Raw genomic sequence first — 27,952 nt, 5'->3', positions numbered from 1 at the left:
TAGTAATCATGATTTTGGATCAGATTCTGTTTATTTGTTAAGAATATAATTATTCGAATAGACTTATTAACAGAATGATCAAAATAAATGTCTTAAAAAATAGATAGTACCTATTGATAGGCGACAATCAAAATTAGCCAAGAGGGAAGTACAAATTCGCTAGTTGCTTTAACTATCGTCCCAACAACTGGCTATCGATAAAAAAAAAAAAACTGCAATATTAAATACTTTGTAGGCAGTATATAGAAAAACAAAGAAACAAAGTTCCAATAATCTCTATGATACTCCAAATCTCCAATGACTTCAAAAATTAGAGGTTAGAAATTGCATCTGTTAGGAGAATGCTAATTGGAAAAACTGGTTATAGCTTAACAATTTCACTATTTAAAAACGTGAATTAGCAATGATCATGCGGTAAACTTATGCTAATTAATTATACCCTACTTAATAACATATATGTGCAAACAATATTTTCTTTTATACATATATTATATCATAAAAGTTTGATATTTCACACAAATTAAAATAGCTAGCAAACCAAAAAAAATACATACCAAATAAAAGGTGTTATGCAGATACATAGTACTCGAAATAAAAATAAAGGTTAAATTCATCATCATATACTATGAACAGATATTGAGAAGAAACATGAATTTTTCAGCAAATCCTAATATCACCATAGACCATTTAAAGTACAAATACATACCAAACAAAAGGTGTTATGCAGAAAATCTAATATCCTTGCTAGTACTCGAAAGTATTTGTACAAAATGTGCCCCTTGCATTAGCACGGGATGTATATAATATTAGAAATTCATGAGAAAAAGTTTGAAGCGTAGTTCTTGGGATGATTTTTTTGTGTCCAGATTATCGGTGGGATCATATCTGTATCCAAACATTTTTGCCTCTAAACATAATGGGTCTATCAAGGAATAGCAGCAACAATCTAACCTTAAAAAACAGATCATTGTCTAGTTGTCTACATTCTAGCATTGAATTTACAATAGCATGAAAGAAACTGCACTTGAATTATACACCCAATTAATCAAGCAATCAAGAATACCGTAACTCGAACAGCCCATCAAGTAAATTTGAAGCAATTACAACTAAAAAACAAAACTTCAATAAAAAGGGGGCCTATTTTTTGATGAAACTACACTTGAATTTTACACCCAATTGACCGAGAACACCCTAATTCAAACAAACCATCAGTCCAATTCGCACGCCAGCAATTACAACTAAAAAACAGAACTTTCAATTAAAAAGAGGGCTATTATGAAAGAAACTATACTTGAATTATCAAAACCAATCATACCCAGAAATAACACCAGTTCGTGTACTCTATAATGACTGTTTGAACTCCCACATCCTCCAGATTCGCCGTCGCTTAAACTTCTATTAAGAGGGTAAGTAGTATGGTTCCCAGCGATACATTCCTTGTTCTTCGAAATTTACCTGTCATTGAATTACACCAATAATTAATGGGAAATTCTCTACGGTAGCATTATACTTTTGCAAATTCTCATTGGTAACAAAATTTTTAACACTTTCTCTAAAATATCATTAATAATATATAATCTCTCTAAAATAGCATTATTTTAATAATTTTAACCTAATTAACTAAAATAATATTGACCATGGTTAAGCTCTTATACCATTGACATAGCAGACAATTAGATTGCCGTGAATTATAAGTTAATGCTTTCCATTAACTGAATAATTTTTCAAACAAACGTACATATCTGTCATTCCTCTTTTGCCCGAACAAATACAATTGGTCAATTGGTCTATAAATTACCATGCTTAGGAAAAATCATAGATCACGTGTAATTAGTTCAGCAAAATGCTTTTGCGCATAAACTAACTTCAGGTATGCTATTTGTTCTCAAAAGTTCTGATTTTTTTATTTATTTTAAAGACGAGAAGAATTTCGTAAATAAGAGAAATAACAGAGGATAAGGTGCTCTTTCAGAAATTAGTAAAAAAAAAAAAAAAAAGCATGCCGATCACTGTTTACACAAATGGGGAGCAATTAATAGGTAGTAATTCTTGATATTTAACCATGGTCAGTATTACTTTAGTTAATTAGATTGAAATTATTAAAATAATGCTATTTTAGAAAGATTATATATTATTAATGTTATTTTAGAGAAAGTGTTAAAATTTTTGTTACCAATGAGAATTTGTAAAAGTATAATGCTACCGTAGAGAATTTCCCATAATTAATTCACTAATTCTTTAATAAAATACGCAGTAGAAGATACTGATTAAAAAATTCAATCAGATTAGTTGATAGTTTGATACCACTTGTTGTTTTTTAGTGGGGATGTGATCAATGGGGACGCATCATGCCTCTTAATTCTTGACTGGAGATGAGTTTGATGATTTGATGGGGATGGATTCCTTTAATGAACCTGAATTTGATTGGGTACTCCATATTATAATTCTACAACATCTCTAGCTGTAACTGATTGAGCAAAGCATTCTCTTAAAATTGTTTATACCCCCTTGGAATTATTTTGTTTGTAGAAATCCTAATGTTCTTAAAGCTGAAGAAGCATACCCCTAACTAGTTGACAGGAGACCTATTTGTCATGATAATTTCTGGTGTGCCAGTATGAGAGATACAAGAACATCGATGAGTGGATGCATTACCCTTTCACCAAGACTAGAATTCAAGCAGCTCGGTTCGGATACTTGGTAGTTATCAAGAAAGTCATTCAAATATTCAATCCTGATATCTAGATAAATTATATAGGTCTTCAATATTAGTCCTCTTTAACAAATGCAGTACTAACCTACTTGGTAGAACATTAATAGTAAGGAATCATGTCAGCGACAGTCTAATCCATAGATCATATAGATACATACTGCAGAGTCATGAACTCAGCAAAAAGTTGGATCTTGTCCCACATTATAAAACTAACAAGAGGTGTACTGGGACAATGAGTATAAACAAGAGATGTGTATGACTTAACAAATTACTTACCTGGACGGGGTCGATGAGCGATCATTAAGGCTCATGGCCTAAGTAGGTGACCTCCATCGCACTTAGGAGGGGTGCCTGCCTAACATCTTCCCAAGTGGAAGAGTGTACGTCATAATTTGTGATAGTGGGGGCCTGCGTTCGCGCGGCCCCTCTTCAATTCTTAAAAAAAACTGCCAAAGAAAACAACAAAGTAGATTTAGTTCAATTCTAAATAATAGTTTAAATAAAACTGACAGTGAAATCAAATAATTGTGATATTGGCATTCGTCTCAAACAAATTCTGTTCTTCAAAAGCGTGCATCCACTCATAAGTATCACTCGGCTAAAGGATAAGGAATGAAAATCCCTAAAGCCATTATTTAGTGCAGGTTTGGTTCAGAGTCATTTATACCCATTATTATTATGGAACCGTTGAATGACAATACAACCCTGAAAGAGAACTTGTGCCGAGTACGAAGAATTTCACATACGGAGCAGTAAGGGGCAGTTTTTGAACGAAGGCATCTTAAGCTTTCCTTAAACAAATCATCCCACATTTTCTTGTTGGTCGGAGAGAATATGCTAACAAAACTTGGACTATTTCTCGATTTGTGCGTGTTATTCTTGTGCAGGGGCCGTGCTAAACTTCACTTTACTGTTCCAATTCTATCAGGTGTCTCCAAAAAGGAAAAAAAACAATGTTAAAAGCCAAACTGCCAAAGTTTATAAAGAAGCATGTATTGGACTTCAGAGTTTTATGGTGACATAGTCATAGAATACTCCGGGAATTTTATGGTCTAATAATAACAAGCATGAGTTAATTATAAAGTCTACCAGCAACTGAAAATGCTTATTGCAACTATAGATGACTAAGCCTTATGGGCCGATTTGGCTTCTTACTCATAATTAGTTAATACTTACACATACCATACCCTTACACAGCTACACTATTGTGTCATTGTGTGCCATCCGCAACAAGTTCATTTTTAGAAGGAAATTCCTCTAAAGAGCTCACAAAACTCCAAATATAAGCTTTTTTATTGAAAAAAATAGATTTTGAAGCAACATGTGGTGATCACTGTCATTAACAACCTCTAACATCAACACATAATAAAACATGGTTACTAATATCATCCATTCATCCTACAACGACATACCATGAGAATGAGAGTCTTGCAGGTTACCATTTAGTTAATCTTACTTTATAAAATAGGTGTGACTTTATATGTTCTTACTTTATTTGGCTCCATGTAGTTGTTCTTGCCCTAGTATCATGTCTTTGGCATGGAACATTAGTTGACTTTATATGTTCTTACTTCATTTGGGTCCGATAAGTGATGATGTAAACCGTGATAACACATCCACTTTATTTGGTATAAATTTTACCAATGCTGTGAATTATCCAGTTTTCGGAAATCCTGTAGTTGGAGATCAGTTGTTGGATGATGAAATTTAAAAGCACGACTTCCGACATCAGTAGTTTCAACAAAGATGGGACAAACTCGGCCATTGAAGTAGATTGATTCCAGTGATGAAGATTAATCTTTTTATCCGCCATTTAATTCAAGTTCCTATTCAGCGGAAAATCTCAAATGTACAACCTACATAGTTCGTAAAATAAAAAAAATGATATTTTTTGTTAGTAGAACCAGCCACATTAAGATAGCAAGCAAAATATTTCTTAGTTTGTGTAAATATTAACTACACAAATTCTTATTTGTAAGTGGTGTACCATAAATATTGTACACCGGAGTGAAAGTTGACTCAAAATGCTTAAAAGTTACATTTATAATGTAAAAAGTTATCTATTTTTTAATGATAAATTTTTTCATTTGAATAAAAAATATTTCTTCAAAATCACTAATAATGTATAAATTAATCAATTAACCGTTTAAAATATTTTTCTATCAATTTTTTATTTTTATAATATAAAAGTTACAAAAAAGTAGGTTAAAGTTACAAAAAACTGCATAAAAGTTATCCTGGTGTACAATACACCTTGTGTGGGCAAGACATTTGTATTAATTATAAGATGCAAAGGAAAAGCACAATAGTCCCACATCAATCAGGAAATAAGATCCAATAACACCTGCAATATAAGTAACTGAAGCAATTTCTAAATCTACTTACGCAGCCACGCAGTGAGCACAAAGCGAACTATTCTTTCGCCTTTTACTAAAGAATACCGTGTGCTCGCTGCATTTAGTGGCATACGTTTATTTTTGGAGGGAGTTCTTTCAAAGGAGCTTCCAACAAGTCTAGTGCAAGTTTCTCTTATCAATAAGTTTCTCTTATCTAACTGTAATGTTGGAACCCACCCATAGATTTTTATTTTTATGCAACGAAACAACTGAATGTTAATGAGAAATCAGAGTAATCAATTACTGTAAATAGGCATACAGTAAGTAAGAGCATCTCCAATGGTTGTAGCTAGGGACTAGCTTGAAATTTATAAAAGTTTCAAGCTAATAGCTAGACCATTGGAGTGAAAATAACAAATTAGCTTTGCCAAGCAAATTAGCTTGTTTAAGCTAATTTGCTTGACCACTAGCTCTCAAAATTGCCAAATAATTAATTGACAAGTGGACAAGTGAAATAAATTTAAATAACAAGCTAGTTGCTAACCATTGGGGCACAAATTAGCTAGACAATAAAATAGCTTGAAATCTTATGTGGCATAATAAGCTAATTGTCAAATTAGCTTACCATTGTGGATGCTCTAATACTTTTATTAATACCTTTCTTGCATTGGTCCGAGGCATTATGGTGCTCTAGGAGAGTAGAAACCCTGTGTAGCATTTGACAAATGTCAAAAGTGGTCACAATTTAGGCAATCCATAAATGAGTTTAGACTTTAGGGAATGAGATAAAGTTGTAAGTGGTGGAGTTATTGACAAACCAAGCTTCAGAAGAGGGAACATAACCTGGTAAAGACGACAGAAAGAAAGAGAGACAACTACGGATAAATTTTTGGACCGCTCCCCAAGTTGTTCGTATCATCCTTGTGCAGGAGTCAGGCATTTCTTTCTTGCTCCTAGACTTGTTCTCTTCAATAAGCCTGTCAGTACAACTGCAGTCAATAGAAGTTAGAGTCTTAAGCAGCAAATGCACATGAAACAAATTTAAATGGAAACAGTCTTCTCGTGAAAGCTGGGGCTATGTGTCCGGCCTTGGAAAATTATTAGATAGATGTGAGTATAGGCCTATAGGGGACACAATATCAACACAGAGGCATCATAAAGATCATAGAGAAAAGTAATTTCTAAAAGAACAGCCATACATCTCCTACCATTTCAGCTCTAGAACCAATGAAAACTACTTGTATATCACATGGAACTGATATATAAAAGCATTCAGATGAAAAAGGAACAAACTGGTAAGCTAAAAGAAACGGACAATTCTCCATTGATTTATTCCTGGTGCGCAGGGGGGTGCTAATCTTCTATTTATCAGATGTCTCCGTAAGCTTACAGTCAAGTCATAGTTTTTTAAAGAGAGAATGGTTAGCAAGGGTAACTTATGCAAATCCCATAGCCACAAGGCTGAGAGTTTCCTAGTACTTAGCAAACTTCTTATGAACTATTTGAACTTGCTATGTCATGAGATCTTATTGAACTCTCTGCAGGAGTTGTTCGATACCAAGGGGTAAACCTTCCAAACATTTTCATATTACGGAAGTTCATGTATTTCTGTGCTTTAGGCCTGATTATAGTAACGACGATCGTGTCAGAAAACTGTGGTGAATGCCATACAAATTTACTTCAACATGAACCAAAAGTTCATAACTGCCAAAAATTACTTGAATATATTTTCCATGCAGAATTACACTTCTGTAAACCTCACTGTGAAGCACAGAACATGCGATTGACTGATGTCTGATGGGAACTGATAAAATCATGATATTGAAGTTGAGCTAAACCAGAAGGCTCTGTGTTCTTAGTATCACCGCTCTCTTTATATTTTTCCCTCGGCCTAGCTTCTCTTTCCTTGTGTGGGACGAAAATGCACTAACAGGAAATGAAAATACCAAGTTTTTTGCAAATATATGAGGGAAGATAAATCACCTAGCAGAAATGACAGGGGAAACTATACTAATCGAATACCACCAAAATACTAGTTTATGTTATGACTTGTAAGAAAAAAAGACCAAAAAAATTTGGACCATTTCTCGATTTGTGCGTGTCATCCTTGTGCAGGGGCCATGCTAATCTTCTCTGTATCGTTCCAATTTTATCAGATGTCTCCGAAGAGACAACACATATACAAAGCAAGAGAAAAATAAACAAATCTATGTTTGTATACATATCCATTGTGGGACTAAATACTCAACTTATTGCAGCACTAAAACATCTCACAGGGCCAAGGCCAAACACATCTCATTTCTTATACAGTTTTTAAGGTCCAATATAAGCTGAGTACTCCCTCCGTCCCGGAATACTTGAAACCGTTTGACCGGCACGGAGTTTAATTCATTATAATTGACTTCTTATTTAATTGAAAGGTAGTTAGTAGTGGGGTATTTTTTTAATATAGATAGTGGTGGGGGGTCATGAATTTTCTAATGTTTATTTGGAGTAGTAGGGTTGTTGGTGGGCCCTTAGGTAAGTTGAGAAAATAATAAAGTATTATGTAAAGTTTCCATTTTTAGAAGCGTTTCAAGTAATCCGGGACGGCCCGGTAAGGAAAGCGTTTCAAGTATTTCGGGACGGAGGGAGTAACTTCCAAAGGTGTGTCTATTCCTAAAAGTACCTCACTAAATACTTCGCCAAGTCTCTATTTCTTCCATGACAACATTAGAAGTTGAGAAAAAAGGTTTACCTTGTGTCCTGCCTTCCTTAACATCATATTTGGCACTTTTTAAGTATGAATGATTCACCATTTGACGCACTAGACCCGTTGTAATAAACATTATAATATGTCAGAAAATTCTGGGTAGGATCCCATGCCAATTTCAGTTCAACATGAACCATAAGTACATAATATTGAAATGCTTCTCTTAGCATATTAGTACTTGGAAGTTGGAAGTTGGAACCAATCAAAATGGAAAAAAATATTGAATTTCCCTTCTCTCTACCAAGTGACAATCTTTGTCAATAGCAACAAACATGAAGATTTTAATAGCATATGTTCCTAACTTAACCTAATTAAGACCCTAAAGGCATTAGACCAAGTTACCAAGAAGACCACTCTCTGCAAGGATCTGACTAAGGGAAGGGTATCATGGGGTATGTATGACTTGAGAACTGAATAAGAGAAGGGTATCACAGGGTATGTCTCTCTCATAGTGTAATAGGAGATCAATTGTTAAACTGTCATCTATACCCTCATAGTGTAATAGGAGATCAATTGTTAAACTGTCATCTAAACCTCCAGAGTCTGGTATTATTATTTTCAACAGAGACCCAGACATTCAAGTAGGTTTTACTCTTCGCCGCATTAAATGGCATACATTTTAAAGGGTTCTTCAAGGAGATTCTCCTCCTGAGAGAACTTAACTGCACATTTGAATGGAGTCCCTTTAAGGAGACTTAACAACCCAAGTGCAAGTTCTTTATTTATGTCCCAAACAGCAGTATAAGAAAATAAACAAAAATGGTTAATTTTACAGTTCGAATTAGATATTGAGCAGTTAACCCTAATTCCATCAATTAAAATTTACACCCCTCACTCCTACAACTAATTAGTGTTATTATCCTACAACTAATTAGTGTTATTAAGCTGTATAAGAGAAATTTTGAAAAGTGAATTAGTGAGGTATGCCAGGCCCGTGCAGTAGTGCAACGCATGGGCGACGCTTGAAGACCCCACAGTCCACCACTAAAATTGTATGTTCTTTTCTTTACGAACACAAATCCTCATGCAAATTACTTCTACTCTCAGAAAGGCCACCAAATTGGAAGGCAAGAGCTGAGATCACTAAATAAACTGCACGCTCTCTTAAAAGAAAAAGAAAAAGCATAACATCTACAACTATTGTACTAGAATAAATGCTATAACTAGCTCAAATAAGGTAACTTTATACAGATGAACAAACTCAACAATGCCATAAAAAATAACCACAAATGAATTTAATATCAGTAGCCTAAAGCATGTTCTTGATAGGTTTACAAAGCACATATTCTACAACCCCAACGAAGCAAAGAAGTTTTTCCTCTAATGTGCCATATTTGTATGGTTCCTGTATTATGAACCTAACCAAGTGTGATGGATGCAAGGGATCAAAATATGAAAGTATGGAGTCAAAGGAAACAATAGTAAGAAACACACAAATTTTAACTTGAAGGTATAAGTCCCTTACCAGAACCATGCACAGAATATTACTCGACTAAAAGTAATACATCACACAAGTTGGACACTCACGCAGTCACGCGTGCAATTGGGTATCTCACACAATTGGTTGTGCATAGACACACCTTAAAATGAGCTTATAAAGTCCAATTTATAGAACTCCATGGTGCCTCTAAACATACTAGTATGATAAAGCTAAACAACTATCTTCGTGGAACAACCATCCCCAAGTTGTTCTTCTAATTTTTTTTAATCTTACATACATTAAAATAGGTGTGAGTTTATATGTTCTTATTTTGTTTGGGTCCATTTAGTTGTTCTTGCCCTAGTATTATGTCTTTGGCATGGAACATTAGTTGACTTTATAGGTTCTTACTTCATTTGGGTCCAATAAGTGATGCTGCAAAAAGTGATAACACATCCACTTTATTAAAGTACAAATTTTACCAATATTGTGAATTATTCAGTTCTCGAAAATACTGTAATTGAAGATCAATTGTTGGGTGATGGAATTTATAAGAACGGCTTCGGGCTTCTGTTGTTTCAACAAAGATGGGACAAACTCTGTCATTGAAGTAGATTGATTCTATTCTTGCTATCCAGTGGCGAAGTTTAATCTTTTTATCCACCATTAAAGTTAATGTGGCTAAAAATGGCTAGTCCACCTTAGAGCAATCAAAATGCGACATGTGGCGTTTCCCCATACCCAGTGTCATGCATTTTGGACTCATTAAGTGACCTTGTAACTAAATGAAATAATAAATGGCCCAAGGTAATAAGAGGCCTATACACTAAAAGGGCCACTCAGGTCCTCACCCTCTATATCTGATAAGGACACATATCTTTATCTCCAAGAGTGACCAATCAGGTAACTAGGGTTTCTTGGATCAAATCCCAAGACCTTATCTTATAAATAGCTCGAATCCCAAGTAAAGGGGGCAATCAATTCATTCCCACAAATCTTAAACATTTCTGCTCTAACTTATCTTTAAACTGTTCTCTCTCTCTACCAAATACTTACTTAGGCATCAGAAGGAATATTTCTACGGGAATATTCTTGTTTTACAGGTTGTAAGAAGACAATGCCAGCACATACCTGATACCTCCGTGGAAAGGGTGACACGTCAGCACCAACAAAAGTAATTTACGTTCCTATTAAACAGAAAATCTCAAATGTACAACCAAAAAGTTCAGCTGAACAGTTAGTAGAATCAAACAAATGATAGTTTCTGTTAATATAATCAACTCAGCAAAACATTTCCTAGTTTGTGTAAATGCTTTTCCCTAGAGCTAAATATTCAATATAAGATGCGAGGAAAAAGCACAAAAGTCCCACATCAATTAGGAAATAAGATCTAAATAACGACTGCAATATAAATAACTGAAGCAACTTCTTAATAAACTCACGCAGCTACGCAGTGAGCACAAAGCGAACTATTCTTTCGCCTTTTACTAAAGAATACCGTGTGCTCGCTGCACTTAGTGGCATACGTTTATTTTTGGAGGGAGTTCTTTCACAGGAGCTTCCAACAACTCTAGTGCAAATTTCTTTTATTCTAAGTGATTTAATCAAGCCCATTTTTTTTTAATGCAATGAAACAACTGGAATGTTAATGAGAAATCAGATAATCAATACTCCCTCCGTCCCGGAATACTTAACCTTTTTTCCTTATCGGGCCGTCCCTTAATACTTGACCTGTTTCTAAAAATGGAAATATTCTAACAATATTATATTATTTCTCACTCCACCCTTATTAACCCACCTACCCCCTACTCCATACAAAAAATAATTAAAAATTCAACCCCTACTCTCCCCCAACCCCACCCCTTTACACATTTCCCACTAATTACATTAAAATAATATCCCATATCAACTACTACCTATTAAACTAAATAAGTCAATTCAAGTCCCTTAAATTCTGTGCCGGTCAAACCGGGTCGAGTATTCCGGGACGGAGGGAGTAGTAGATAGGCGTACAGTAAGTAATTCTCCAGAAAGTACTATTTGCATTGGTCCGAAACACACTTTACACAAAATCATGTGTAGCTTTGACAAAATAAAAAGAAAATTAACTCAGGCTTGTTTTAGACCTCCAACATGCCACATTCATTCAAATAAAATAAAAAGAATATCCTTCATAGAATAATACTTGGGGTTTACGGTCTAATAATAAGCATGAGTTAATTTTCGCTAGATCTCTTGGTAGCATAATTTTAAATAAAATATTACATTTCAAATGCATTTAAAAGCTTGAAATGCAATTGATCTTACTAGTAAACCATCAAAATGAACGAAAGTTTAGTAAAAAAAATTACCTCTATAAAGAAACGCTTGAAGGATTTGCCTGACCTAATTTGCGGGAAGAAAGACCAATGTTTTAAATGTTTGATGCCAGACCAAATTCAGCATCATTTTGCCGGAAGTCCTAATCGTGTCATCCTTGAAATGGGACAATATAATCGTTGCAATTACAATTGATGCCATTCTGATACAAAACAATGTCATGGAAATTAATGGACTCGGCTTAGGCATCTCCTATAAACAACCAGATAACCTAAATATCCGATGACACCAACAAAAGAAAACATCAGATTTATTTGGCAGAGATATTCCACTTTTTTAGAACCTGAATACAACAATATGTAGGAGACAAACAAGTGGGACCAATTTATAATTTTATCTTTGTGTAACTTGGAATGAACAATATAGTATAGCCCTCAATTTTAAACTAGGAATTAGTGGGGTGCGCCAGGCCTGTGCAGTAGTGCAACGCATAGGCGACGCTTGAAGACCCCAGCAGCAAGCTACTGTGATGGGACTTCCCCCTTAAAAAATAAATTTAATATCGTTGTGGGCCATTGGCCCACATATCAGATATTAAACTGATAAGAACAGATACTACACTTGATCTTAGCCAAAAGGCCGAGAAAGGTATGATTTGTTTAGCCTCAATTCTTGCCTTTTATATCATGTAGTTATAGTAACCTGGTTGTTTATTGTCGATGTGGTACATCACACATTAATTGGAGGGTTTGTTCACAGCAAATTTCAGGAACTCGGTATTATTATTCTGATGTATGGGTTACACAAATAAATTATTCTATAAACAACATAGCCAGATGTCATGGAATTTTGTGATTTAGGAGAACAAATAGAGCAAGGTTTATCGCACAAGGTAAGGCTGTATACATAGCCTCATTCATCAATCAGTCAAAAGCATCGGGAATTCTGGTGTTTGTGGGAATAGTCACGATGTTTGGACTGAAGATCTAACCTTCAGTTTCTACTGCTCCAGTGCATTGGAAGCAGAGGTTACTGCAACTTTATGAGGGCATTACTACAAATTGCAAATGTGTCATGGCCTCATTCAAAATCAGGATGAGATTCATACCAGAGTATCTAATCTAATATCTGAATGCATGGACCATCTTCAACAAGAACCAGGTATTAAAGTCACCTTCGAGGGAAGGGCAGCTAAAGTCGCAGATATTTTGGCGAAGGAAGCTAGGAAAACAAATATTTGTAATTTCATCAGGAATTTTATGACCTCCCCTCCCCTGGTTTGTATTAATGAAGTACTTCTTGACTCGCAAAATTGTAGTATGTCCATGGACAAGACCATTATTTTAAATTAATCTAAGCTTACCTTTAAACCCAAAAAAAAAAAAAAAAAAGGGTAAGGCTACACAATCTGAAACTTCCTGAACTTCCATCTTGAGCGAATGGAGAAAGGTCTATCACGTAAATAACATTTAAAAGTAAGGGTGCTTACATTTAACCTCCACGAATTTTGTCTTGATAAGGGTTGAACAGTTGTTGTTTGGCCCTGCAAAAGGGCAAGCAAAAGTAAAAGAATGAATCACGAGCCTGAAATGTAAATACAACATACTTTGTACTTCAGTCTTTCAAATACAATGTGAATTCAGTTGTTTTCAGACAATAGATTGAGTTAGTGATTTCAAATATCATTAATTCATTACATAGAACAAGTAGCATCAAACGAGAGAAGTCCATACATCAAAGCAAAGGTACTTAAATTAAACACAAAAGAACAAATTTTTAAAAATAAAACAAAGAAAATAAAACAACAGCACAATACCATAATGGACTCATCAGCCTAAACATGCCATTATCCTATATCCTATAGTTAACAAGATTAGCTGCATTAAGTGTTATAATGCCGGCAATGACCCACAATATCAAAAGGGGACACTAGTTTATCCATTATCATCAAAGTACTGGGAAAACGGAACTCTAGTTTTATGAAGTAAACAAGACAAGCAGAAATTGGGAGCAATATAGCCTCTAACAAAGACATCATTTTACATGGGCAGAACTAGGAAGAATGACCAATTTCTAGTTTTATTTATGTTGTTTAATTATTACTTTGAAGTTTCTTGAAATGATGAGATTTCCATATATGAAAGCAATCTTTGACAGAAAATTCCATTGATTGAATGGCAACCAACAAGAACGGATACTACACTCGATCTTAAGCACTTAGCCAAAAGGCCGAGGAAGGTATGGTTTTCTTAGACTCCAATTCTTGTAACTTCGACCTCATCCTTCAACCATTTCAAAGTGGGATCACCTAATCCGGAAATTTCCAATTACTGCCTGACGAGAATTACAGTCTTTAATCAGATAAATAGACATAGTCAGAAGTAAAACTGATGCAAGTTTAAAAATGGGGGAGTAGAAATTTATTTTCCACCCAGGCACCCAAAGGGGAAGTTTGTATTCAAATCGTGGCGAACTACGCTTCCACAATTACCAGGGTTTCAAGACTTAAATAGGCGTAATTTACTTTCAAGCTTGCTACGACCACATGACCTACAACCTAAGAAAAATAAAATCAACCAGGTAAAGGAGACTTGTGGTCAAAACTGCAAACACCACTACAGTCAGATCTCATTGGATCATCAACTGAAATCTGTATGTGACTTCCATCGTGCCAGACTTGTTTTTTCTTTTTCTTTGGCAGACTGTAAATGTGTTTATCATCACCAATAAAAGATATAGCAAGAGATGCAAATTTAATTTAACTCTCCGTTAACTACCAAATTGCAAATTGCAAATGAGATTATAATCAATAGTGATACATATAATACTCCATAGTAGATATAGCAAGCAATGCAGTTGACCTCTTCATTAAACAATCAAAGGGAAAAATTAGTAAGAAGGTCACCTTCTTACACATCAAATGACTTCAGCATTTCAAGCATTAAAGGATTCACCATTTGGCCTGTTTACAGACAAAGAAATCAGAATAACTGTGGCAGATTCCATTACAAGTCCTGTTCATGGTGAACCAAAATCACAAACAATGTTATAATGGTTTTCAAAGCATGAAACAAGAACCAACCCAAGCAAGGAAAATAATGTGTACATAAACAAATCACCATTACACAAACAACAAATAATGATCCGATGAGACTAGCAAAAGAAAACATCAGTGGAAGTAAACATGACAGGCAGAATTTGGGAGAAATTACTATTAATCATTACCCAGATACAGCTGAGGAGCTAAGATACCAAATAGTTTTGTGGTGCCAATTGTAATAATTTTATCTTTATGCGGAATTTAAAATGAACAAAAGGCATAATTCTTAATTTTAAACTAGGAATTAGTGGGGTGCCAAGCCTATGATCCGAAGACACCAGCAAAAGAAAACATCAGCTTTATTTGGCAGAGAAATTCCATTTTTTTAGAACCTGCAGTACACAAAGATCCAATTTATAGTTTTATCTTTACAAACAAGTGAGACCAATTTATAATTTTATCCATAGCCCTTACTTTTAAACTAGGAATTAGTGGGGTGCGCCAGGCCTGTGCAGTAGTGCAACGCATAGGCGACGCTTGAAGACCCCAGCAGCAAGCTACTGTGATGGGACTTCCCCCTTAAAAAATAAATTTAATATCGTTGTGGGCCATTGGCCCACGTATCAGATATTAAACTGATAAGAACAGATACTACACTTGATCTTAGCCAAAAGGCCGAGAAAGGTATGATTTGTTTAGCCTCAATTCTTGCCTTTTATATCATGTAGTTACAGTAACCTGGTTGTTTATTGTCAATGTGGTACAACACACTTTAATTGGAGGGTTTGTTAACAGCAAATTTCAGGAACTCGGTATTATTATTCTGATGTCTGGGGTACACCAATAAAATATTCTATAAACAACAAAGCCAGAGGTCATTGAATCTTGTGATTTTGGAGAATAAATAGATCAAGGTTCCTCATTCATCAATCAGTCAAAAGCATCGGGAATTTCTGGTGTTTGTAGGAATAGTCACGGTGTTTGGATTACCTTCAGTTTCTACTGCTCCAGTGCATTGGAAGCAGAGGTTACTGCAATTTTTGAGGGCATTAAATGGGCAGTGGACTGAAACTAGAGGGAGGGGTTATTACTACAGATTGCAATTGTGCCATGGACCTCATTCAAAATCAGGATGAGATTCACACCAGAGTATCTAATCTAATATCTTGAGGCAGGGACTATCTTCAACAAGAACCAGGTATTAAAGACGCCTTCGAGGGAAGGGCAGCTAGAGGCGCAGACATTTTGGCGGAAAAAAAAAATATTACAGATACGAATCTCATCTGGTCTTTGAAGGATAAAAAATATGCATTCTGACGAAATCCTAAACACAGACTTTGTTCTGAAGAAATTTTAGTTTCTACAGGACTGCCACAGGATCAAACTGCACATTTCACGTTTATACGGTGCTGAAAGATTATGTAATCCCAGTAAATAAAATTTTCTGGATAAAATAGAACCTCCATGCAGGGGTTCTTCAAGGCTTCAAGCCAACATAAAACTCAAGATATCGCCATAACTGGTGAATAATTTAAGCAAGAGGAAATGAACAAATGTAGCTGTGAATATTAACAACAGCCTAAAGTAAGTAATGGTTGTGAAACTGCATCAAGTTATGCATACATCAAAATGACAGAAGCTGTAATACCTGTGCTTTCCACAACATAAACTAGGTTTGCCACCTGGTGAGAACATGACAAGGGCTAGGTCTATATCACACAATATAGATAGCTCTTGCCTTTTTCAAGATTCCAATGTTTCCGTTTTGAATAAGTGGCTTGACGGCTGCTTGCATTCTCTACTTTCATTATATCCAGCTTAACCTTTCCCATCCTGCATCATTTAACATAGATATTTTCTCAGTTTCCGGCCTCATAAACTCAACCATCCACTAGCATAGTCAGCCTTTCTTATAGTTCACAGAAAATTTCCTTCTTCTACGAAACAGGACACACCAAAGGAAGAGCTAACCATGACATACTAGACATGAATACAACAATTTTATCCAATGCTTCAAACAATAATTCTGCACCAAAGTAGGGATCGAGTAACTAATTAAACCAACATAATCAAGGGTCGAATAAGAGTTATGGATTTTTTTGATACTACAAATTACCACATTATAAGAAGGAGACAACATTGTCAAGTCTGATATGATAATGAGAACAACCTTTCAAAAATCCGAATTCTAGATATAGCCAACTACTTCTACATACTCATATTTGTATAAGCGGTGAGGCTAAATTATCAAGTCATGAGATGATGAGAAAAACCTTTCGTAAACTCAAATTCTAGATGGCTAAATGTTACCTATCGAACATCTAGCTTAATTTTGCCAGCCTATAACTGGGGCGGCCACATTGTCACCTCTAACCTTTGAGGTTTCTTACACCCCCGACCCTAATTAGTTAATTATTTGTAAATTTTATGACTTCCCCTTCCCTGGTCTGTATTAACTAAGTACTTTTGTCTCTCTCTAAAGGATCCTCATGATCTTATGTGTTGTATGTCCATGGACAAGACAATTTAAATTACTCTAAGCTTACCTTTTAACCAAATAAAAAAGAAAAGGGTAATGCTACACAATCTGAAACTTCCTGAACTTCCATCTTGAGCGAATGGAGAAAGGTTTATCACACATAAATATAACACTTAAAAGTAAGGGTGCTTACATTGAACTTCCACGGATTTTGTCTTGCTAAGGGTTGAAATTGGACAGTTGTTGTTTGGCCCTGTAAAAGGGCAAGCGAAAGTAAAAGAATGAATCACGAGCCTGAAATGTAAATACAACATATTTAAGTCTTTCAAATACCATGTAAATTCAGTTGTTTTCAGACAATAGATTGAGTTAGTGATTTCAAATATCATTAATTCATTACACAGAACAACTACTGAACAAGTACATCAAACGGGAGAATTCCATAAATCAAAGCAAAGGTACTTAGATTAAACACTAAAGAACAAATTTCTAAACATAAAACAAAGAAAATAAACCAGCAGCACAATAACATAATGGACTCATCAGCCTAAACATACCATTGTCCTATATCCTATAGTTAACAAGATTAGCTGCATAACGTGTTATAATGACGGCAATGACCCACAATATCAAAAGGGGACACTAGTTTATCCATTATCATCAAAGTACTGGGAAAACGGAACTCTAGTTTTATGAAGTAAACAAGACAAGCAGATATTGGGAGCAATATTGCCTCTAAAAAAGACATCATTTTACACTGATGCAAGTCTAAAAATGGGGGATTATAAATTTATTTTCCACCCAAAGGGGAAGTTTGTATTCCAATCTTGGCGAACTTTGCTTCTGCATTTACCAGGGTTTCAAGACATACTACGCTTTATGCCTAAGAAATAGGAGTAATTTACTTCCAAGCTTGCTACGAGCACATAAGACCTACAGCCTAAGAAAAATAAAATAAATCAGGTAAAGGAGACTCATGGTCATAACTGCAAATACCACTCCAGTCAGATCTCATTGGATCATCAACTGAAATTTGTATGTGACTTCTATCTTTCCAGACTTGTTTTTCTTTTCTTTGGCAGATTGTAAATCTGTTTATCATCATCGGTAAAATATACAACAAGAGTTGCAAATTTCAATTTAACTCTTCGTTAACCACCAAATCGTAAATTGCAAATGAGATTATAATCAATAGTAATAGATATAGTACTCCATAATAGATATAGCAAGAAATGCAGTTGGCCTCGTCATTAAACAATCAAAAGGAAAAAATAGTAAGGAGGTCACCTTCTTATACATCAAATGACTTCAGCATTTCAAGCATTAAAGGATTCACCATTTAGCCTGTTTACAGACAAAGAAATCAGAATGACTGTGGCAGATGCCATCACAAGTCCTGTTCACAGTGAACCAAAATCACAAACAATTATAATGGTTTTCAAAGCATGAAACAAGAACCAACCCAAGCAAGGAAAAAGACTGAATAGAACAGAACCATTCTATAAAGGGCCCTAAAATTTCCAAAAAAAAATTAGCTTTTGGTCACTCGAGCACCATGGGACATCATCATGATCTTATACCGGCCTGATGTAGTATAAATTTTAAGACACGAAATTGTAATAGACACATTTTCGTATTAAGCATCATGCCATCCCATTAAAGTACAAGTGTAGGTAATACTCATTTACTCGATAAGCATCCATTATCCTAATCAAATATATTCTGAATAATGATTTGATATCAAACTGATAAGAACATATACTACACTTGATCATACCCAAAAGGCATGCCAAGTTGTAGAGTAGTGGAAAGAACAGGCGACACTTGTGAGTCAGTGACCCTATATCAGATACCAAACTGATAAGAACATATACTACACTTGATCATAGCCAAAAGGCTGAGAAATCCAGAAAGGTATGAGTTCCTTGAGTAACAGATACCTCTTTTTGTTTCGTTACTTGCTCTAAAGCTCATCATTCACCGTCTGTGGTGTGACAAACTGACAACACAAGTTCGAAATTTCGACATAAGAAGATTTATGTAAAGGAACACAGAATCCACCAAAACTCCAATGTCACCAGAACTCGGAATCCACCAAAATTATGTCATAGTAAATCAGACTATAGCAGGACTCAAATGTAACAGAATATATCAGCAACAAGGAGAAAAAATTGCAAAGTACGAAGTACTATCTTGGGTTTCCACCTTTTAGGTGAAGTCTGCTGAACTATTCTCAACTAAAGAGGAGAAAAGAGAGGTAGTTAACTAAACCACAAAATTATTGATTCATTGATTGATGGCACGTAAAGAATAACCTTGTATTTCAGGAGGAGCACTTGTGGAATGTGACTAACATTTCCCTAAAGATTGGGGTCTATGTACGATAGAACCTTCGGATATTAAATAATTGCAGGCTTGCAGCGGCTGTATTTATCAACTTCAACTACTTGGACCAAACCATTTTTGGCCCTCAAAAAGCGCTGATGCTCTTTTCAAGTTTTTAAAACTGAAAAAAAAATTGTTTTATGTAAATGAAACGCAAAACGACATTGGAAAATAAGTATTTAAGCCGAAATACATCAGAAGAACCAGAACGAATACCTTAATGGTATTTTTAGAGATCTACCCTTAAGCACTAAGGGGTAAGGGGTTTCGAGAAATGGAAAAAAATTGATCATTCAAATTTATCTATGCTTATTTAGGTTACAATTTTTTTTATCCCCTTTCCGCCTAATAGAACATTTTTTTTAGCCCCCTTAATAGAACTTCTTTTTGAGGGAGGCTTAATGGAAATTTTTGAGAGATGATAATTATAGAACCTTGAACAGAGAACAAATTTGCAAGTATGACCTCCAAAGTAGTTAGCACAAGTGAGGTAGAAATGTATGAGAGATGGTATGGGAAAGTCAGTCATAAGCTAGTTTAGAACTTAGAAGACAATCACATAACCAGGAGGGGGCAAAAAAGACCAAAAAAATTTGGACCATTTCTCGATTTGTGCGTGTCATCCTTGCGCAGGGGCCATGCTAATCTTCTCTGTATCGTTCCAATTTTATCAGATGTCTCCGAAGAGACAATAGTCTAATGCATTCAGAAGTTAATAAACAAAAGAGTTACTTCATATAATTTCAATGTGGGAATAACACCATGTCAGCCTCCAATAATAAGCTAGTATTTAGTACATATCCCAAGTTCCCAAGTGAGGGTGAACCGAACCCACGAAGTAGTTGGACAATTCCCCAGGATCCCTGAGTAAGCTACCTTAAAAATAATTTGTCTTAATATCATTGTGGGTTGTTATGATATGTCCACCATAACATATATGAAGTATTACATAGATTCACTTGATCTTATAGCCAAAATACCAAGAAAGCCAGAAAGGTAAGCTGCATTATATCTACATATATACCTCTATCTATCTTTTCTTCCATTTCCAACCTCAAATGCCGCTTCTCTATGTGAGACAATCAATATTTGACAAGTTGGATGACCACTAGTCCATTACAAACATGAAAATTTGCTACTGTAAGCATCTTTATGGAAAAAATTAGATTTTGATGCAACATTATGGTGCTCAATGTGAATAACGATTTGTCAATCCAAATGTAATAAATAAAAATGGTTAGTTTCTACAGCATAGCATGAGAGTGTTGTAGGCTACTGTGATGGATACCTCCTTGGTTCCCCCTAACTCACCCATAAATCAGATGTGAAGTATTCAAGTATTCAACTGATGAGAAATACTTAATTTAAGCCAAAAGGCTGAAATCGCAACATACCTTTCATATTGGCCTTTTATTTAGGGTGTGTGAAGAAATCAGCTGCCAGCAGTCCGTATATACACAGAAGGACTTAAGGTACCAGAGTCGAGAATTGCAACAAAAATGCAGACACTTCAGAGGATTGAACAAGTTTTGCTGTAAAGAGCATAAATATTTGAAATTCAGATTCCAGGGAAAGAAAATAAACATGTAGGGGCAATAAAAAAAAGGCCAAATTTTTTTTGAACAAGATTTCCAAGGATGAAAGTTTGAAGAAAGTAAATTGAGGATCCTCTTAGTCTCTGGTTTCCTGCACTCACTCACCAGGCTGCTAACAGCGTGATATGTGGAGTCAATGTGAATTTGCAGAGAGGTGGGAGTAACAGAAGATCTCGTAGCAATTTCCTAACTGGTACAGAACAATTGCTTTACTTGTCCAATAGCAATGCCTTCAGCATCGATCATAAACTCTTCACTCTATGTAACTCAGACTCAGAAAACCGTATCAGGCATCACAACAGTACGTGTTTTAAGTGCCGAACTCAGTTTAAAAAAAAATGTGTTTTTACCCAAAAAAAGATGTGGAAAATGGCAACTGTCAACTGTCCAACTATCCTCCGTATCCATGTCAGAGTGTCCAGTTTCCAACACGGGAACTTGAGGTGAATGAAAAGTTTGAATAACGTAGAAATCACTTAAGTAGTATGAGACAGTAGTAAGTTCAAATAATAGCAAGGTCAAACTATCAAGACTATATGGTACAGTGGCAACTCTTGCTTCGCTTAGTATACACACCAATCCTCACAATGAGTACTCCTAGAAAAATACTGTGTGAGGACTAAACAGATATCATCAAGTAATTGGATTAGTTTACTAAATGCTCAATTCAAAACTTTAAGGATTACATACAATTGAAGTGCAGCTAGCTTCGTTTAACCTAGGTTCGTGTACAATTGAAGTGCAGAGGTACAGGAAATGATAGCTTACCTTTTGGCTTACGTGATGCTCCATTCAAAAATCAAAGGATTGCGTTCATGTAATTCACGTTATTGAAGTGCAGCTAGCTTAAATCTATTAACTATATACATGCAACAAACTCAGCAAAGCCCAAAATGTAACCAAGAATAGGAACCTCGTTACTCAAGGCCACATTACATCTCTAAGGGGGAAGGCATCATGATCTCATATGAGATAGTCCTTATTCTATTATAAGAATTAAGAGCCTGTTCGATATAATCAACACTCCATTATGCATATGAAATTATGAACATATACGACATCTCATAGGCCAAGCCAAGTCCAAAATTATGTTACAAGGGAAATAAACCAAACAGAGATAAAATCATAAAATTAATGCTCAGCTAGTCGGCCTTTTATGAGTTTTATCTCATTTACGAAAGTAATAACCAAAATCACAATTGAACATGTTTACTCATCCCACCATCCTTTCAACCCCCTTTTCTCGTACAATTCTTACACTTTCTCTTATCACTTTTTTTTCTTTTATCTATAGGAAAATTTGGTAATATTAATCCAACCTTTGGCAGATTTTCTTTTATTAAGCCCACCTACGACATATTTTTTTAATAATCCCACATTTACTACCTAACGACTTTTATTGAGTTTAAGTGACCGGTAACCGGTGAAAAATTCAACGAGGTGGTGATAAATTGATGATGATGACTGAATATATCGAGGGAGAAGAGAGAGAGAGTACTACCACGTAGGGACATATTATCGCCTACAACATTTTTATGACTTGTTGGCCTTGGATTAATAAAACCAAATTTTCCTTATCTATATTCATTTTCATATTTTTTAATTCACATTAACCCACTTCCATTAGTTTTCTTATCATCGGAAACAACACCTGCGGGGTGGAGTTCTAACAACTTATGTTCTCCGTTTTCCCCAAACCATAGCACACCCAATGTACGGATTAGTAACTCTCAAACCGTGATTGACCACTCAATATAGAAATCCTCATGTTCAACAAATCAATTTTCCACGTAAATGCCACCAACACCGGCTCACTGGTATAGCTTGTGGTGTATATCACCAGTTCACAACATGTTTCTACCAAAAACACCTTATATACTATGTCTCTCATGATAATCATCTTATAATTCGCATAACGCTTCGGCCATCCGGCATACCACATTACCACCAAAATATCTTGCAACGCCCAAAATTTGAAGGGGAGGAAGATAAATCATATGGGGTGGGGGATTATCAAATTGAGATGTTCCAAATCATCATAAAATAAATAAGAAAAGGGGAAAAACGGAAATTTGATACGAATGAAGTACATTTTCCACTAATTTTCTTAACATAATCACAAGCTTTGATAGAATTTTAAGAATAATCCCCATTATCATATCTAGGGTTCTTTGGAATGGATGAAACAATATCAAAATTATCAAACAAAAAGATTAAAACAATGCAATCTTACTACTCCTATTTAACACCTAAAATTGCACCCTTCTAACACATTTCTTTACAAAAAAAATATACATAAATCACCTCTTACTTAAATATTAAACCAAATGAAGCCAAAATGGCAAGAGTAATCAAGTGAAAAATTAAATTCATTAAACAAAATGAGAAGAAGAAACTTACAGTTACACTCAGATAAAAATGGAAAGTAAAATTCGCAAGATGATCAAAGGAGCGGAAAAAACACCCACTTCAATTTATTTATTTTGGGGGTGTTTTTGCCCTTTCTGGGTGGTTTGTTTCTTCAGTTTTTACGTTTATGATTATAATTTTATAGATTTTTTCAAGTGTATATGACATTGCGTGAGTAGGTTTCTCAAGCACACTGCTCGAGGATCAAGGAGGGAAGGCACCCCGGGCAGAAAAAAAGGCGGTTTTTTTTTTCCCAACCTTCTATTCTACTCCGTTGTACATTTGTACTCGTATTTCTTTAAAATAAAAAAAATCTTATTTAGGATAGAGGTGATTAAAATTCGGATCGTATCGTACTTTAATACAAAAAATATGCCCAAATTTATAAATTTGGTATGGGGTTTGCGGGTTAAAACGAGGTTTTTCGGGCCGGGTCTATTTAGGGGTGTTCTATTTACCATATTCCCTCCGTTTAGTAATAATAGTCCTATTTTATTAATTGGACCTTTTAAGATTATAGTCATGTTTTTATTTCATACTACACCTAAGTTTTTAAGTCTTCAAAGTTCTCATAAGTTATATGTCATATCAGGTCAATACGATCCAGTAAATTTTGATTAGGCAAGTTCAATCAGGTCTAAGAAGTTTCATTATTATTATTTTTTATTATTATTATTATTATTACTATCCGGGTCTAATAAGACCAATCAGATCTAATAAATCAGGTCCAATAAGATTCAATCATATCCAATAAATTCATATAAGTTCAATTCTGATAATTTATGTTTCAACCGGCGAAGAGAATTCACCTTTTAAGTGTGGTGTACAATAAATATTTGAGAGTTAGGACTAGCTACTAAAAATTAGAAAAATCAGACTAGCTACAATAAATATTTAAGAGTTATGAAAAATTAGGTCAAAGCATACCAGAAACTATAAAAATTATATTAGCTAGACCAAGTGAAGAGAATAAAGTCGTACTCATTAATCCTTATACATTACTCCATCTTTTTTAAAAATAAATAGATTGAGAGTTATATTGACTCTTTTAAGTGGGTATATAAATTTTTTGTTTAGCATGTGTGTAACACCCTAATAATTCATTGCTTTTTAAACTATTTTCTTTAATAAATAAAATAAATTCTCAAGGCATTACCGCCGCCGTGAAAATGGTTAAGGTTATTGTCAAAATTTTACAGCGGAACTTAACTACTACTAATTAATATGCTTTGCAAAGTCTTAAAGTTCAAACAACTTGGAACCATTAAAGGCCCATCAAAACATTAATTCAAATCCTCAAAACCTTTAAATGCTTAAAACTCATACTTGAAACCAGTATATGAAAGAAATACTTTATTAAAGCATTCAAAGCATAATGTATCACTCACACTCAATCCGGATGAAATGATAACGGGATGTTTCTTCACTTAACACATATGTGAACTGCTCAGCATAGTTACAAATGTAGAGTAAGGTTCATCACATGGTCATTAATGCAAAGGCCATGACCAAGACAATCAAGAAAGCACGAATCAGCAAGGTTGAGTACATATATGAAATAGAAATGCAACTAAACATGCTTCATTTGACAATTGTAATGATCACTAACAACTACTACTTGACATTCCAACATGCAATGCGCAATTGAATGAATAACAATACTATTGACTTTACTTTATTGACTTTACTCTTTACATTACTCTTGACTTTTACTCTTGACTTTACTAATTCTTGGTAACTTCTTTCCTTCTTGATGGAATATTAAATTCCGAATAATTTGATTAAGCAATGAACCGTGTTTCTATTATACTGTGTCCACAAGGGACGATATCACGGAAGCTACCCATGAGACCAAGCTATGTCACAATTTTGTGACGGAATTTCAGTGCATAAAAATTAAATATGGAACAACGTCCTGTACCACGACGGATGTTGAAAGGGTTGCACCATATGAAACCCCCCATATGTTCACTCTAGGTGTACGATCCAAGAGCTTTTAATTAATGATTATTCAGATTAATTAAATGCTTCTTCTACTACTACTAATACTAGAGTCACTTACTAAGTAGCCAAGACCTAGCCCGCTACCAGTATCCTGTCGGATCACAAGGGTACCTAGACACACATGTGATATCAAACTTGCTTGCCTAGCATGGGTACCTAGGCATATGCATTAATGCTACTTGAATTTGCATGGGTACTATGACTCACATGCAAATAATGTTTTTTCGTGACTTCACATGGATAAGATAATTTCACATGCAAATAATAACTTCTCTTGAATTACATGGGTACTACGACTCAAGTGCAATGGTAAACTTCTATTTATTCTAGAATGAACGAGACTCTTGCACAATTCATACTACATGGTTGCATAATTAAACATTGACAAACATGCTCTATTAAACTAATATATACATAATAAAATATGCATCATAATCCTTACCTTGAGTCAAATAATCACCACATTCACATGTGACATGACTTAAATAAAAACCTATGCATGATACTACACACACAAGCATAATCTACACATATACGTACCTTGTGTACGTTCTCAAAGGTGCCACCTTACTCAATCACTTAATTAAGCAGAGCTTCCACCTAAAATAAATAATAAACTAATTATTATTCAACCCTAGGCCCTGTTTAGTTCACTTTATTTCAAGGCCTTATTACTAATTTCAGATTTAATCAGATCACATCAGATCAGCCCAGGTTAGAAAAAATAAGTTCAGATCAGATCAAAAAAATAAGTTCAGATCAGAAAAAATCGACCAGATCAGATCAGGTCAAATCGGACCAGACCAAATATTATTATTATTGTTATTATTATTATTATTATTATTATTATTATTATTTACACCATTGTTATTATTACTATTATTTTATTACTATTATTGCTTTAATAAAAAAGTTTGGGATCGTTAGTACAATTAAAATCTATTATTTAAGACATAAAAAACATTGACAAAACATTCAAATTCATCATGTTCAAATTAAAACCATTAAGTCTAGATCAGTAACGATATGATCAAATCATATCCATATCAAAATTGATTTTTACACATCAGAACCATTATATATCCAAACCAAAACCGGTATGGTCACATAATATCCAGATCATGTTAAGATCTGCAAAGATCTTTTCTACATCAGAAATGATCCTTACAAGTCATGTTCGTTCCATACAGAACCAATATGTTCAAATCATAACCAATATGTACATATCATGTCCAGATCAGAATCGATAGAACTGGTCTAGATATCGACTATGTACAGATTATGTTCAGATCAAAATTGATCTACATAGATCATGTCCATATCATAATTGATTTGTACAGATCATCTCCAAATCAAAACTGGTCTGTACAGATCATGTCCAAATCAAAATTGGTCTGTAAAGATCATGACCAGACCACAACTGATCTGTACAAATCATGTCCAGGTCAAGTCTGATCTGTATAAATCATGTCTAGATCAGAATTAATCCGATCTGTATAGATCATGTCAAGATCAGAATTGTTATACAAAGATCATGTCCAGATCAGAACCCATACGTGTAGATCAAAACCCATATATTCGAATCGATCTATATATCTAGATCATGTCTAAATTTGTATTGATTTGTCAAGATCAAGTCTATACCAAAACCCATATGTCCAGATCATGTCCAAACTTGAACCGATTTATTTCGATTAAAATTGATTTGTCCAGATCATGTCCAAATCAGAACTTATCTGTACAGATCATGTCTAGATCAAATCTTCGATGTATAGATCATGTCCAGATTTGTACTGATCATGTCTATATTAGAACCGATCTGTCCATATCATATCCAGACCATAACCAAATTTGTACTCCCTCCGTCCCTTAATACTCGACCTATTTTGACTTTTTGCACTATTCACATAATTCACTTTGACCCTATTTTATTTCTACTATATGAAAACAAATGTTAGTATATAATATATTGTTGGCTTCATCTTAATATATATTTTCAAATTATAATATTTTTATAAGTTTTAATAATATGTAGTTAAAGAAATTGGTGGTCAAAGTTGTGCATTGGCAAGCGTGTCTGGTCAAAAGACTCAAAACATGTCGAGTATTAAGGGATGGAGGGAGTACATATCATCCCCAAATCAGAACTGGTATGTACACATCATATCCAGATCAGAACTGATATGTCCATATCATAACCCCTCTATCTAGATCATGTTTAGGTCTATCTAACATAAGGAATAGTTAAATCATGAGCAAAGTCAAATAAATAATAACAATATTATAAATTTGTGTAACATTTATTTTACACGTATGCCGTTTAATATTATTAAATGTAGATTTTTGTTTAAACTTAATTCTGAAAATTCAGATCATATCATATCAGACCAAATATGATCAGAAAAATAAGTTCAGATCAGATCAAATCAGACCAAACCAGATCAGGAGAAATAAGGTGAACTAAACGGGGCCTTACTTAAATTTCCAGCAACTATATTAT

At 34.6% G+C, this 27,952-nt stretch overlaps 1 long non-coding RNA gene, 7 other non-coding genes and 2 pseudogenes across 20 annotated transcripts; 3 read left to right on the top strand and 7 right to left on the bottom strand.

Annotated features, from left to right (window-relative positions):
• Positions 1-150: 150 nt before the first annotated feature.
• Positions 151-23,682, bottom strand: LOC130472573 (uncharacterized). 13 transcript variants are annotated; one of them, XR_008933168.1, is made up of 13 exons: positions 21,145-23,682; positions 20,839-20,976; positions 18,347-18,403; positions 17,253-17,312; positions 16,229-16,413; positions 14,446-14,502; positions 13,030-13,083; positions 5,893-11,742; positions 5,675-5,756; positions 3,460-4,569; positions 2,990-3,159; positions 2,305-2,414; positions 151-1,455 (listed from the first exon to the last, which is right to left on the bottom strand). It is a non-coding gene; the product is annotated as an uncharacterized lncRNA (long non-coding RNA). The 13 variants fall into 13 exon arrangements; XR_008933166.1 differs by lacking the exon at positions 2,305-2,414 and having other exon boundaries at positions 3,460-3,645; positions 4,204-4,569; XR_008933169.1 differs by lacking the exon at positions 2,305-2,414 and having other exon boundaries at positions 5,893-6,038; positions 10,353-11,742.
• LOC130466464 (U1 spliceosomal RNA) lies at positions 2,982-3,142 on the top strand. The gene has a single exon (XR_008926689.1). It is a non-coding gene; the product is annotated as a U1 spliceosomal RNA (small nuclear RNA).
• Positions 3,555-3,665, bottom strand: LOC130466435 (uncharacterized; annotated as a pseudogene).
• LOC130466390 (U5 spliceosomal RNA) lies at positions 5,101-5,216 on the top strand. Its single transcript, XR_008926624.1, has one exon. It is a non-coding gene; the product is annotated as a U5 spliceosomal RNA (small nuclear RNA).
• On the bottom strand, positions 7,119-7,221 carry LOC130466413 (U6 spliceosomal RNA). Its single transcript, XR_008926645.1, has one exon. It is a non-coding gene; the product is annotated as a U6 spliceosomal RNA (small nuclear RNA).
• LOC130466397 (U5 spliceosomal RNA) lies at positions 10,666-10,781 on the top strand. The gene has a single exon (XR_008926631.1). It is a non-coding gene; the product is annotated as a U5 spliceosomal RNA (small nuclear RNA).
• LOC130466563 (U2 spliceosomal RNA) lies at positions 11,996-12,192 on the bottom strand. Its single transcript, XR_008926765.1, has one exon. It is a non-coding gene; the product is annotated as a U2 spliceosomal RNA (small nuclear RNA).
• Positions 15,072-15,268, bottom strand: LOC130466575 (U2 spliceosomal RNA). The gene has a single exon (XR_008926771.1). It is a non-coding gene; the product is annotated as a U2 spliceosomal RNA (small nuclear RNA).
• On the bottom strand, positions 18,856-18,965 carry LOC130466364 (uncharacterized; annotated as a pseudogene).
• On the bottom strand, positions 20,032-20,134 carry LOC130466414 (U6 spliceosomal RNA). Its single transcript, XR_008926646.1, has one exon. It is a non-coding gene; the product is annotated as a U6 spliceosomal RNA (small nuclear RNA).
• Positions 23,683-27,952: the final 4,270 nt, after the last annotated feature.

The sequence above is a fragment of the Spinacia oleracea genome, chromosome 1, assembly GCF_020520425.1.
Source record: "Spinacia oleracea cultivar Varoflay chromosome 1, BTI_SOV_V1, whole genome shotgun sequence".
Classification (NCBI taxonomy): domain Eukaryota; kingdom Viridiplantae; phylum Streptophyta; class Magnoliopsida; order Caryophyllales; family Amaranthaceae; genus Spinacia; species Spinacia oleracea.
Note: the sequence above shows the minus strand (reverse complement) of the source record. Positions and strands in the feature narration are given on the sequence as shown.